The sequence below is a fragment of the Macaca mulatta genome, chromosome 5 (assembly GCF_049350105.2).
Source record: "Macaca mulatta isolate MMU2019108-1 chromosome 5, T2T-MMU8v2.0, whole genome shotgun sequence".
In the NCBI taxonomy this organism is placed as follows: Eukaryota; Metazoa; Chordata; class Mammalia; order Primates; family Cercopithecidae; genus Macaca; species Macaca mulatta.
Window position 1 is genome coordinate 53,753,085 of NC_133410.1, and position 14,789 is coordinate 53,767,873.

At 33.7% G+C, this 14,789-nt stretch overlaps 1 protein-coding gene across 2 annotated transcripts in view; it reads left to right on the forward strand.

The window, feature by feature from the left end:
- Positions 1-14,789, forward strand: part of ANTXR2 (ANTXR cell adhesion molecule 2) — a 160,974-nt gene that overhangs the window by 19,466 nt on the left and 126,719 nt on the right. The window lies entirely within an intron of this gene.

Below are 14,789 nucleotides of genomic sequence, written 5' to 3' on the forward strand. Positions count from 1 at the left end.
CCTTCTCCAAATATAGTATCTGTTAACTATATCAGTCAGGCAACTTGAACTAGTGGCTATTTGACTGCATTTGTTGTTCTTTCCATTTAAATGATTAATAGTTTCACTAGAGCCCATAATATTTCTGTTTGGAATTCAGTTGTGCTGTCTCTGGTGATCATTAGAATCTGGGCTATCCTAAACAGGGTTTGGGGAAGGAGAGTGATGAAATGCAAAGCAAAACTCCTGGGCTTTCAGAGCGGAGGTTTATGTTTCATTTTACTGCCTTTTGCTACAAGCACTAGGAACAGTTGCTATTAAGTATTTATGATATTTTGGTAAACACCATCCTAAAATGGAAGTGAATAATATATATTCTCCAAGCCAAAGCATTAAAAAAAAATCTTTAGGGGAAAAATATCAGTTTCTTCTAACATTTGGTTCTGGGAATTTAAATTTCTCTTTAGAGATCATGTTTTTGAGAAACACAAAGTAAGATTTATTGAATTTGTTTTTAGTAGCATGTAGGCTTTTAAAAAAATTAATGGAGCTTTTCAGAGAAAACATAATTTGGTTCCATCACATATCCGTACGTCTAGTGGACAAACCAAATGTAAGTGCAGAATGGAACAGAGATTCAATTGTTTTTGTAGTTTACATATATTGTTGTGTTTAGGTTTTAGGGAAAAATTGCAGTGTAAAAAATAGTAAATAATTTTATAGCTGAATTCAGGATAAGTAAAACTGATACAACTGTGATTTAAGTTTTAAAATACAGGATACAGTACTGACAAAGTAAAAAGGAGGATAATTTCACCCTCTAAATAAAACAAATCAGTGGATTGTATTTTAAATAGAATTTTATTTTGCTCTGGGATTTGTAATGATTTTTATAATTATACTGGGAAGGAGAAAGGACCTCTCTGGGCTATTCCTTTGGAATTTTTTTTTTTATATGTAAAAGGTTTAGCTCAGAATTACCCAGATGATGGATTAGGTTTCCAAAACTCTATCTTTATGGATAATAGCTATAGATTTCCCCTTTAAGGAATTAGTAGCTGAGTTCCAGAAGACATCATTATCATTGTTTTATTATGTTTGTTTGATACACTTAATTCTTCTCTATTTATTAGGAAACCTTTAGAATGTCAGTTCTAAGTATGGCCATTTTGCCTAAAGTTCTTGATGGACTTTAGCTTCAGTTATGTTGAAAGATTTTGCACGAAATTAGGAAAATTTGCATTATTTTAGCCACAATTTGCCAAGAAAATCTCTTGAGTGTTGTTTGGAGGGAAAACATGGGTATAGTTTTCATGTCGATACAGTTAAATTTCAGCTATGTGCTCACAGAGGGAAGAGTAAATTATTCTTAGAAAAGTCACCTTTTGGGGAAACCCTGTAGTATCTGGCAGAGTTGGCAGGTAGAAAGAAGGAGCCATTACAGCCAAACCTGGTTTCATTAATGGTTGAGATTTTTATCAATATGATGATAGTTTGAGATTTTTGCCCACTTTGTAGAAATTAAAGGCAATGTAAGCTTTCATGTATCTTCAAGGGCAAAGATTGCTCCATCCCTCATAGTATACAAAAACTATAATTTTGCCTTAAATTTGAATTGTGCTTTATAATTGCACAGTACCATCTGATTTTTAAAATATACATATTTGATCTTTAAAACCAATACAGTGTTTCTATCCCAGGGTTAGGAGAGATAGAAGAGACTATACTCTGTTCTTTATGATTTATCAAGCTAATGGGTGAAATTATACTGTGGAACGTATTTATGTAAAGCTAAGTCAATAGAAGAAATAAAAAATATTTTTTTTCCAGCTAGTGGTTTTTAAAATACATCCAGTCTCATTGTCAGTGCATTAATTTGTTTGAAGTTAATCCCTGAAAAAAATCTACAACATGGTTTTTATTGTTTTGTTTGTTCTGTCTCCCCTCTAAAATCCAATGACCAAGATGGTCTGGTCCCCTTAATGTGTAAGATATCATATATTGTTAAGACATCATTTGTCTAGAATTAATTTCTTAATAGCAAAGTTTTATTTTGGAGCCTTTCTTCATTGTGGTTAAAAATAAAGAAGAAACACTGTAGTAGTTCTGTCTTTTACAACTCAAAAATCAAGGGGCTGAAAAAGGCCTTTATTACGAATATCCTGCGTGTTAAAATTTTAATGCCTCCTTTAACATGTATTTGATTCAGAAAATCATTTTAAACATTCTATTTTAATTTTGGGGAAAATGCATTGTTTTAGTATTGTTAGACTTCTATTCAGGCAAACATGGTATGTAACATTTTGGGGGAATATTGATGTAATTTCCAATCTTAGCTAGTTGCATATGAAGGTTTATAATTCAATATCTCAAGTATATGCTGGAAGAAAATATTTCTTCTTTTTCTCCTTTTTTTCTTCAATGAGCTCATTCTTTCATTAGTTTATTTACTGAGCCCTTACTATTCTTAAGGTATTGTGCTAAGGTTAGAAGAAGGGATGTAAACTTAAATAAGACATATTCTCTCTAAAGGGGCTTGAAATTAATGATTATTTGAGGTTTGGAGTGTGGCAGTCCCCTGAAAGATTTACAAAGTGTTGTGGACATTTAGAGGAGGAAAATTTCAGTGAGTCACCCTAGGGGATAAAAAATAATCTTATAACGCAATTGGTGTTGAATGCCAATGTGACTGTAGTGTAAGGTGACGTAAAGACAGGATAGGTTTAGTTATATGAAGTTATGGGAGGCCTTTCATTGTGAAATTTGAACTTGACTCTGACAATTGGGATAGACTTAATCAGAAACAAAGAGCACAGAACTTCAAGAACTATCTGGGCTGAGTAGCTGAGGTGTAGGCTGGAGTGTGGTTTGACTAGGATCATAGAGGGTATGGGGGACAAACATTGACAGGTCTCCTGAATCCAGATTATGGAGACTTTCACATACTTGTTTCGAGAATTGGCTCTTATTTCATAAATAAGTAGGAAATTATGGAAGATTAATTTAGAGCATGGGATTTATATAATGGCCATGCAGGTTTAGGAAGAGTAGTCTTATAATAATGTACAAGATGATTTGGAAGATGATGATGTGTTGTAAGTCTTTTGCCGTTATCCTTGTGAGACACAGTGAAAGGAAGCCCAACATAGTGGAGACAAAATGAAGTTGGGAATAGGAAAACCTGGGTGTGAATTCCAACTCTGTCTCGCCAAGTAACCTGGGGTATGTCCTGTAATGTAATTTCTCTGAGTTTTAAAACCCTCAGTCAAATGGGAATAGTGATTTCCATTTCATTGTTTTGTGTTTTAAATTAAATGAGGTAACAATTGAGAATGACCTAAGTCAGAAGGGCTTGGCTTTAAAACATTTGGTAGAAAGCTAGGCATGGCAGGAAACTAACCCGGGGCTAGTGATGGGGCTCCTGATCCTTCTTTAGGGCAGTCCACTGAGAGAGCTGACCCCCAGTCTACTTGAACAAAGTCTTAGGTACAAAAGGACATGGCACTGACATGTAAGAGGATCAAATTTAGCATGTGAGTCATGACAGCAAGGATTTTTAGATAGTGTAGCACACAAAGTCAAGCATGTGGATGTGCTCTGGTACTAAATCCTCAAGCCGTAGGATCAGGACCTAGGCAACAACTTGGAAACAAAATTCAGTATTCCCACAACAAAAGCTATGTAGAATTTCTGGACCCCACATTCAGAGGAGAGACACAATTCCTATGGTGGGACTTATAGTACTAATTAGAAATTCAGAGAAGAAACTCAGTAGTCTTGAGAGAAACAATGGATCATCATAGTTCCTTAGGGATTATTCTTGGCACTGGGATCCTGTCTTTCGCAATGAAACTAGGTCAAGGATCATGAGGGAAGCACCTAATAACCTCTTTATTCTGGCAAGAATCATGTCAGGAACAGGGTGGGGCTAAACCTCCAGGTATAAAATCTTTGACTGTTGTTGAGCTGGGCTCCGAGGGACATGACAAATATTAGCTGTCAAATGTTAGTTGTTACTATTAGTACGGGCAGTGAAACTGGAAGTAAAACGTTAAATCTGGGAAGCATTAAAATATTAGTAGGACTTGAGAGCTCCCTTGCTATAGGGTTCGAGAGCGAGAGAGGAGGCAAAAGTAACTTGGGCATTCTGTCCCTGACTAAGGTGAATGACTAAGAATAGTTAGAGGGAAAACTGTTTTTACAGAGGGGCAATCAGGTTATTGTACAAAATGGAAGAAGGCATAGGGCAGAGGGAGAAGTTGATTTGAGCTTGAAAACAAAAGCCCAGTGGGGGATATCCTTTAGGGAGTTAGTGACCAGGTGGAATAGAAAGGTTAGAAAACCTTAGGACTGAGTCATTTTGCTTCCTCTTTTTCCTTCTCCCCTCCCATTGTCCACAGACACAAGCACATATATATTCTATTTTCCATTTTTCACTGCAGATTATCTTTAAAAACTTAGAATATTAAATTATTTTTGTGTTCTTGGAAAGGTGATTGTATGGCTTATATTTGAAAATGAAATTTTTTTTGAGCTAGTAAAGGTCAGACTGAGACGTGAGTACCCTGTGGGTTCTAGTTCAATGTTTCATAATGCAGAATGTGGAAGAAAACATTAAAAGTAAAAGAAAACCACAGATTGGTGAATAATATGGAAAGAATAAAAATCAAAATTTTCTGTGCCTTTCCTCCCCTTTTGTAAAAACAGGACCGTGGGATGTTTGACTATTTGGAATTATTCCCACATTTTTTTTTTTTTTCCTGTAAGAATACCTCAGAAAGTATTAAGCAGAAAGAGATAAACCAGTTGTGAAGCATGTTTTATAAATAACCCTGGTCCAGAAGAATTGAGAACACTACATCTTGGGTGATGGTAGTTAATGCCAGAGTTTCTAAGTTTTTAATGGGAAAGTATACAAGCATAAATAGGAAGGGAACGATCATCCACACATTTAGGACATTTAAATAAAACTCAATTAGATAGTTTCTAAAGGGAAAAGTGAAATTTCAAAAAGTAGCTTCATTCATAGTGCTGGAGATATAAGCTTCATTTCACTTTTAGAGTGAAATTTTTTTCTCAGTAATTTCTGTTGTTGTTTGTTCTTAGAAAAATATCTAAAAAGAAAAGTGTCTAACATTATATTTTAATGGAATGAGAAGACATTGCAAACACATTTTCTCTTAAGGCAAATCATTTTCATAGAAGAGAGTACCTAATAAACATGCTGATAATACCTTAGCTTAAGTGATTTTAGCACACCCTGCTATGAATGTTGACCACTTAGTTGTGAAAACTTCTATTTGTAAAATCATGGTTTGATGAAAAACTCAAAGTCTGAGCAACTATAAAGATACATTCATAGGAAAAACAAAACTGGTAGGCCTTACTCAAAACTGGAAAACAATTTTCAGGACTCCTGTTAAAAAGGACTGTCCATAATGTAAGAATAACTGTATATCAGATTATTCTAGGCTTCTTCTTGTCTAAGGATCATTAGTGCTGAATGTAGATGAGGTGTGTCATTATAATAACTTTCACATTAATTATATGAAGGTTGAAACTATATTGCCCCAACTCCTGTTTTTTCTTTTTTTTGTTTTTTGTTTTTTTTTCACCTAATGCTTAATATAGTGTTGGGTAAGTAGTCATTGCTTAATTCTTAGCTTAATTCATATTTCTGAATTATAAGTAAATACAATCTATGCAAGTTTTAAAAAATATTCTTATATTTTTATAATATAGTTATGGTATATTGGAGCATTAAAAATTAACCTCTGATTCCATATGCATTAGATAAGTAAATAAAATGAATGAATAAAAATCTATGCAAGTTCTTAAAAATGTTTTTATATTTTTCTAATATAGCTATGGTACATTTGAACATTAGATAACTAACCTCTGATTTCATATAAATTTGATTTCATCCTCATATTTGTGTTTCACTGTATTGAGACCCTTTTGATTTCCCATGACAAGAACTCAGTTAATACTAGCTTAAGGAAAAGAAAAAAAGAATGTTACAGGCCTTTAACTAGGTGGTCCAGAGAGGGAAATTACCTCAGGTACAGCTGGATCCAGGGAATCAATCATGTTGTTAGGGTCTTCTCTCTTAGTAAGTTTTGCCTATGTTTCTGTTTGCCTCATTCCTTGTTTAGATGAATGTTGGTGAACTGTAATTGCAAAAGGAGGCTTACCTGGTCCTCAGCAAGTACATTGGAAAGTGAGGGGTGTTGTCTCTGCATCAGCATATAGGGTCCCAGATAAGAACTCTAATAGATTCAGTTGAGTCATGAGCTCATTCCTGTACCAGTTCTGTTGGAGGCAAAGGAGAGAGGAAGAAGAAGGTACTATGATTCACAGCCTCACTAGGACCACATGGAGTGGAAAACAGTTTCCCAAATAGAAAGGGGAACTATTCATAGAAGTGTAGGGGTGCAAAAGTGTCCAGGGTGGGAACAAAAAAATCAGTAGCGATGACAGCTCACTATATTCAAATACATTTAAAATATTTTGACATGTATTCTAAGAAGACACCTCATTCCTTCTAAATCCCACTTGAAAATAAACATAGAAAGTTTCTTTTAAATTATTCATTTTATTAACTGATCTTATTTTGGCCTCTACTGTCCAAAGCTGTATTTGTATTTGCATGAAAATGTTCCCTAATCATATTATTCTTTCCTTTTTTTAAAAAATGTGGTTGGGATTGTAGTTTAAGAAAATCAAATCCACTTTGAATAAATAAGTACCGCTTTGTGATAGTTTGTGAGAAAACTAAACTAAACTGATGACATTTGGCTACACAGATAAAATTAAATTCCAAATGTTAATTTCTTAACATTAACCTGTTGGACTATAAAAGGAGATGTCCTATAGAGGCTTACCTGCTCTTAGAAGCAGATTCAGTTGAGTGGAAGGAAATTGAAAAAGTGGAGAAAATGGTTAATATTTTTGACCAAATGTACCATTTGGTGTACATTATAATGAGGGAAAATGTATAATTTCTCAATTATACTTCATTTTCCCCAAATATAATAATTCTCAGTTTATTCAGAAGCGTTTGTTGGGTATTGGGCTGTGTTCAAGACACTTTTCTGTGTTTTGTGTTACCAAAATGGATATGGCCCCCAGACTCTTCAGAGCTTACAATTTTTAGGATGCGTGTTTGGAAAATTAATAGAAGAATTAATAAAACATTTTTTTTTCTATTATTGTTGCATAGGGGAACGTTTCATTTGCCATCCTGGATTTCTGAAAAATCAAATGGAATAAGTATAGACTTAGACTGCTTGGCAGATATACTTCTTGTCTTAGTAAAACAAGAAAGTGGACAAATAGGGCTAATATAAAATAATGTTTGCATCAGAGTGAAAATTATGCCACGAACCAATTTCTTTAAATTCTGAAATACTCCATTTATTGTTATTTTATTTCATAAACTCAAGACATTTTTTATAGGAAACTTATTTATGTTCCTAAGCTATAGCATTAATGGATTATTTTGAGTTTGTGGTGACCAAAGACAACAGCAACAACAACAAAACCAAAAAGTAGAGGCAGATAAACTTGTTTCCAATCACAACCTATCCATTTTTGGCACTCTTTTCTATATTGTAATGAAAGAACAAGACTGCTAATATGAGTTATTTTAATATTAGAATTGTGAGATGTGGAAGAAAGTAAATTTTTAAAAAAGATTTATCATGTGGGAGTATGTTCATTGACAGTGTAATCAGAACTATCCATCTGTTTTGTTTGGAGCTCAGAAGAGTAAAAGACGATGATTATGATTTACCTTCTTCCACAGATCTCTTAGGGTAAAAGTTTGCTTAGAAATTTGTCATGTGTGCTTTTATTACTTGCTTACTTGCAAGGCAGAAGAGAATCCATATTTAGAAACTGGTCAGAGTGGTGTGTGCTGTATTGAACAACTGATATTTTGAAGCTCTAAGCATTTTTAAGGAATGAACTCAACCAAAACATGTGATTATAAAATAGCAATTGTTCTTAGTTGAAGCATTACGTCTTAGAGAAAAATATATTTGCCTGGGATGTTTGAAAGCCATAGAAAAAAATAAAAATCACACATCTGAATATTAAAAGATAAAAAGGAAACAAGACAAAAGGATGAGAAACACCTTTCCAGTTGTTTTTGCTACTTATTTTATGCAGTTGGATGTCTAATAACAAAAGTTTCATTTTGTTGGTACTTTAAAACTAATACTTTTCATGTATTTTTCCCTGATTTAAACTTGAAATCTTTTTTTTTTTTAAATCTTTTGTATTAGGGATGAATCCTGTAGTGTTTAAAGCTGCTCAATGAGTCAGAAAAATAAAATCTTGCTTTTTTAGACTTTATTACCCTTAGCAATATTTTCTGACATGCTGTGGGTCATGGAAATTGGCAGTTTCTATCTGTTAAGGCCACACCTAGAACACTTGTAAATTATCTGTGAAGATCGGTTGCCAATGATGTTACAGATCCAAAATCAGTGTCAAAAAAATCATTGCTGAGATGAATATTTAGAAGTTTTAATAGATTTGTAGAAATTTTGGAGAAGTTTAGGTAGCATATGTGAATGTATATGTAAAGAAATAATCTATTTTGGGGAGGAAAAAGCCTTACTATTTAGAGTTGATCTTAAAAAAAGTTATTACAGAGGAAATTAGTTAATGGGATTTAATACCCTTTTTCTCATTTTATATATTCTACCTAAAATAAGACTTAAAAAAAAGATAACACATATCTTAAGTTTGTTTCTTATCATGTTGTTTGTGTTTTCATTATTTTTGCATCTGGTCCGATATGCCTTATAGGTACTATTAATTGCCAAAATTTGAATTTATCCAAATAATATTTTTTCATTTTGCATAACTGAAAATGTGATTTGATTAATTCAAATAGCTTCTCAGTAAGCTCTGTATCTTTTTACATGCATAATTCTTAGTGTTATATGCTCTGTTTTTTATCTTATAGTATAATGGCCATGCTTCTTATTAAAAAGTTTTGCATTTGCTTTTTAATTAAATAGAATAAACATTCATTGAGCAGCTGCTATTCATAAGATATTGTGCTATGTACTTTTTATATTAGATTGAATTTTCAATATGTAGTATTACTCATTTTAAAAGTTTTTATTTCATTCTTCTGGAACGGGCTGCATTCTATTTTCCAGATATAGGATCCTTCCTGTTGCCACTTAGGAATTAGAAAAAAACATATGGATTTTAAAATATGTCTAGGCTTATGTTAATTGTTGGAAGTGTTTTTGTTTTGGTCAAGCTGGATGGTTGATCTTCAAGTCCTAAGGTCTAGCTCCTAGATTTTTCTCTCAAATTCAACATAAACTTCAAAGACAACATAGGTCCTAAATAATATTTTGATTTTATCTCCCCATCTTAATTTATTGCATGATACATTATTATCTTGTATCGACACCAATAACAACTCTCCACAAATCCCGTATTATTTTAAATACCAGAAGAAAAGGCCATAGCTATATCCATTGTATATGTTTTTCAGGCCATGGTATTGCTTTTATTATTTCTTATATGTCCTACGTTTGTTATTATAGCATGTGTCTATTATGTAAACATATTCAGGAACTTACAAGATCTCAATCAAAGTATGATTCCACATGAATCCTCTAAGAAAGAAGTAATTAAGTCAAGGTTCTCACAAAACTCATGCCTTCTGATGATTTCTGCTTAATTTTGCTATGGATGTTTCCTTGATAATACCAGCAGTTTGTCTTTACCATCAGTTATTATTCAGTAGTTATAAAAACTTGATGGTAACCATATAGACAAGCAAGATAAGAAACTTCTTTGTAACCAGTTGGATTCTTGGCGTATTTGTCCCTCTGACTCAGCATTGGTTCTCATCCCCCAGCAAACCTTGCCAATTCTAATTCTAGAGTGAATTTCTGCTTCTTGTCACGTAGAAAGGAGATTTGGCCTACGGTGAAACCATGCAACCTGACCGTATTACACTAGATATAGACTTGATGCAAATTAATTTGGGACATTCCTAGAGTGTCTAGGCTTAAACACTGTTCTGATGCTTCATTCAAGTTGGACTTCAGAGAAGAGACAACAGTGGAATCTACTTTCATCTGCTGCCAAACATCTATAATCTCAAGGAGGCCAGCAGGCAGGGCAGTCATAGCTGACTCTTAAGGCTGGATCTGGACTTGCTGCTAACTGAAAACAAACCCAGAGGGATACATAAGCAACTTTATCTTATCCTACACCTCTCCCTTGCCAAATAGAAAAATGCCATGAAATTAATTAGCAGTGTTCACTGAACTATTGAGAGTATTTTGCTTATCTGAATTGTAAAAATAATGCATCAAAATTTTATATGATCAGTTTGAAGCAACAGAAAATGTCATTATAATTTATAAGGGGTTAATGTTATTCTTCCATCAGCAGTTTTATCCCAAAAACTCTGCAAAGGGAAAATACTTGGGTTTTGAGTTTCTCATGTTAATACATGACAGACTTTTTACCATACATTTTAAAGGAGGCATTCAAGACACATACATCTTAAATAGGAGAGAAGGTTTCAATGAGAAAGGATAGTGACTATTATTGCAGAGATCAAATATTTAAAACTATCTTTAGGCATTTAATTCATGGGCACAATAGGTTGGAATGCAGACTTTTTATACCAAATATCAGAATTTAGAACTCAATATGTTTTTTAAAATTTTGTATTTGTATAAATTTTTGGGGTACAAGTACAATTTTGTTACATGGATATTTTGCTTCAGGATGAAGTCAGAGCTTTTAGTATGGAATAAGATACATTGTATCCACTAAGTAATTTTTCACCCTTCACTCCCCTCTCTCCCCCATGCTTGTTAACTCTTTTCTATTGTATATTTTCAGCAGACTAAAAGCACAAGTCTTACAAATAGTATTGTGTATACCAATAGCTATTTTGCCTAGACGGATTCCTCCTGGAAGTTCATACCTTTATCTTCTGCCTAACCTGTGCCCTATGAGAACAACCATAGGTTAAAAAGGTTTCAGATACCCCCTGATTCACAAATATAAGAGGGAAAGAAACTAAGAAAGGAACAACAGAGAAATTGGTCTTATAGGTCGACCTGTTTTTCCAATATTGGGATCCCGTTTTAGAAGATTTTCCTTCATGCTGCTCATATTTCTCGCTTTAAAATTGTTAGACTGCCTGAATTTCCATGCACAGTTATTTTTCATAGCTTAAAAAACATCATTTTGAGTTTACAATATTAATTCACATATTCACATTCAATATAAAGTATGAATGAGTTCATGAGATAAGAATAGGTACATTGAAATGGAGTATTTTGGGAGATAAAGGAAACCTATATAGAGAGCATATTTAGAAAAGAAGTTACTGTGTGTGTCTAACAACCTAGGTGAGACAGTGAGGGGGAAAGGACCAAAGGCTAACATTCCATATGAAAAATTTACCCAATGTCTGCTCCATGTCCAGAAAAAGTATAGAGAAAGAAAGAAAAACACCCCCAAACTTTGGCCTCACATTTCTGAATGTCTTTTCTGTTCCCAATTCAGGTGAATTCTAAAATTTTAGAACTATGAAACCTAGATGTCATTCACATAGTTAGTGAAGGAAATGTGTTCTAATATCAAATAACAAATTTAATTTTTATAAGCAGAGTTTTGCAGTTTTCTAAGTGCTTGTTGTCTTCCCAAACCAGAGTTAGGGCTTGTGGTAGCTTGTTATTCTAGTATGACTTCTATTGTCTTTTAGGTTCTGAATGAAGCTAAGAAGTAAAAACTACGTGTTTTTATCTGTGCAAAACAAATTTGAGGTAGAAAGCATTAATAGAGTAAGACAAGAAAGAAACATAATAATAAGAGAGAGAGCCTTAAGTATTTGGCTATCCTATAAGTTACAAATTCATAAAATGATTAAACATTTTAATTTATCCAAAGTCAATGGCATTAGGAATTTAAAAACAAACATACTTTCTATTACAAAGATACATGCATGCTTATGTTTATTGCGGCACTATTCACAATAGCAAAGGCATGGAATCAACCCAATTGCCCATCAATGATAGACTGGATTAAGAGAATGTGGTACATATATACTGTGGAATACGCTGCAGCCATAAATAGGAAAGAGATCATGTCCTTTACAAGGACATGGATGGAGCTGGAAGCCATTATCCTCAGCAAACTAATACAGGTACATAAAACCAAACACTGCACCTTCTCACTTATAAGTGGGAGCAGAACAATGAGAACACATGGACACAGGATGGGGAACAAGACACACTGGGGCCTGTTGGGAGTGGGGTGGGGAGAGGGAGAGTATTAGGAAAAGTAGCTAATGCATGCTGGGCTTAATACCTAGGTGACAGATTGATGGGTGCAGCAAACCACCATGGCACATGTTGACCTATGTAACGTGTTGACCTGCACATGTACCCCAGAACTTAAAAACAAATTTAAAAAAATTTGAGAAAAAAGGAAAAAAAATCCCAACAAATAAAAGTGAAAGCTTAGTGATATACTTTTGAGGATAAGCAATAAACCAGATTTTAGATTATTTTTGGTAGCATTACAGGAGTCCAGACAAACAGGCAGATACATTTCACTAGTTTGTTAAGAGTTAGATTTTGTAATGGTTGGATTATCCATCACAAACCTGGAGGGTGGTGGAAAGCGCTGGCTAGAAGAATGGGGTTTGGACTCAATCAAACCTGGGAACAACATAGTTAAGAGCTAATTGTTCTAGGGCAGTTAAAAAAATCTTCCTAAGCCCCAGTTTCCTCATCTATAAAACATAGATAAAATATTTATTTATTAGACTTATGAGGATTAACTGAAAAAATTCATAAAAAGCACTTAGCATCGTTGCTGGAACATAAGTGTCCAACGAATGGTTACCTATTATCATGTTCAAAATTCTTTTGAATTTTAGACTACTGATATTTGTATTTAATTAAGAAAATTTGACTTTTTGTCATCTATGTTAGTGTTTGAGGACTTAAAACTAGGGATTAGGTAATAAGGTATTTTTTTTATTTGTAAATACTCCTTAATACTAATATTACTTTTTGGGTGAACAGATGCTTTGATAGTATACTTTTTCATGGTGATATCAAGTTCTTTGCCAATATGTGTGTGTATGTGTCTATGCATGGGCATATATCCCACAAAATATCAAATGATGAAATTTAGCATTTAGTGTGTACATGACATAAACTACCCTAGTTTTATTAAGCACTTGGTTTATCTTTAAATTTGACCTATTGGTCTATCGTGCTGTTAGCTCTCTCTAACGTCAACTAAGGCTATATTTAGTAGAAACTATTTTCTTTTACCATTGAAACATAATAAAGACAGATGACAGCATATATTAGAGGAAAAGTCCTTACAATTTTCTCTGTTGTACAAGTGATGGAGTTGCAAAGTATTAAAGATAATTTGTCATTTATTGTGGATGGGACACCTGATCCAATGTTCAGTCAGTCAGTAATATTATTTAATTTGGCAAAAATTAACTAGAGTGTTTAGAACATTTCCCCTCTTTGTCAGTTGTATAGAGATGGCAGTTTTAATATAATAGACTTATTTTTGTTTATGCTATTTTTTGTTTCCTTTTAATTTTTATTTTAGATTCAGGAGGTACATGTGCAGGTTGTGCAGGTTTGTTACCTAGGTGTATTGCATGATACTGAGGTTTTGGGTACAGTTGATCCCATCACCCAGGTACTGAATATAGTACCCAATAGCTAGTTTTTCAACCCTCATCTCCCTTCCTTCCTCCTCCATCTAGTTTTCCCCAGTGTCTACTGTTCCCATCTTTATGTCCATGAGTACCCAATGTTTAGCTCCTACTTATAAGTGAGAACATGCAGTCTTTGGTTTTATTTTATTGCATTAATTCACTTAGGATAATGGTCTCCAACTGCGTTCATGTTGCCTCAAAGGACGTGATTTCATCCTTTTTTATGGCTGTGTTTTATTCCATGGTATCTCTGTGCCACATTTTCTTCATCCAGTCCACTGTTGAAGGGCACCTAGGTTGATTCCATGGCTTTGGTACCGTGAACAGTGCTGTGATGAACATGCGAGTGCTTTTTGGTGGAAGAATTTCTTTTCTTTTGGATATGTATCCTGTAATGGGATTGCTGGGTCAAATGACAGTTCTAAGTTTTTTGAGAACTCTCCAAACTGCTTTCCACAGTGGCTAAACTAATATCCCCACTAGTAGTGTGTAAACATTCCCTTTTTTCCACAACCTCACCAGCATTTGTTGTTTTTTTGACTTTTTAATAGTAGCCAGTCTGATTGGTGTGAGATGGTATCTCATTGTGGTTTTAATTTGCACTTCTCTAATGATTAGCAACGTTGTGCATTTTTTTGTATGTTTGTTGGCCACTTGTATGTCTTCTTTTGAGAAGTGTCTGTTCACCCATTTTCGTATCTTGAACACTTCAACTTGTATAATTACTTGGTGGGAATAGACTATTAACTTTTGTTTTTGTAAAACTGTTCAAAAAATTCATGGTGTAAACTGTTTGCATTCAGACATCAAATTATTTTGATTTCTAGTTATTGCTGTCTTAATATTGGAACATGGTAAACTCTAGATGGAAAAAGACAAATTTAGAACAAATTTTACTTTCTAAAAAGGCATAAATTCTCTTCTTACTCTTCTCCCTCCTCTCTATTTTTCATTTGGAAATGGTTTTGGTGAAGTTTGTTTCAAATTATAGATTTCTGGATTTCAGGCGTTCATAATTTATGCAATAACTAGATGCTTTATCACATAAATTAACTTT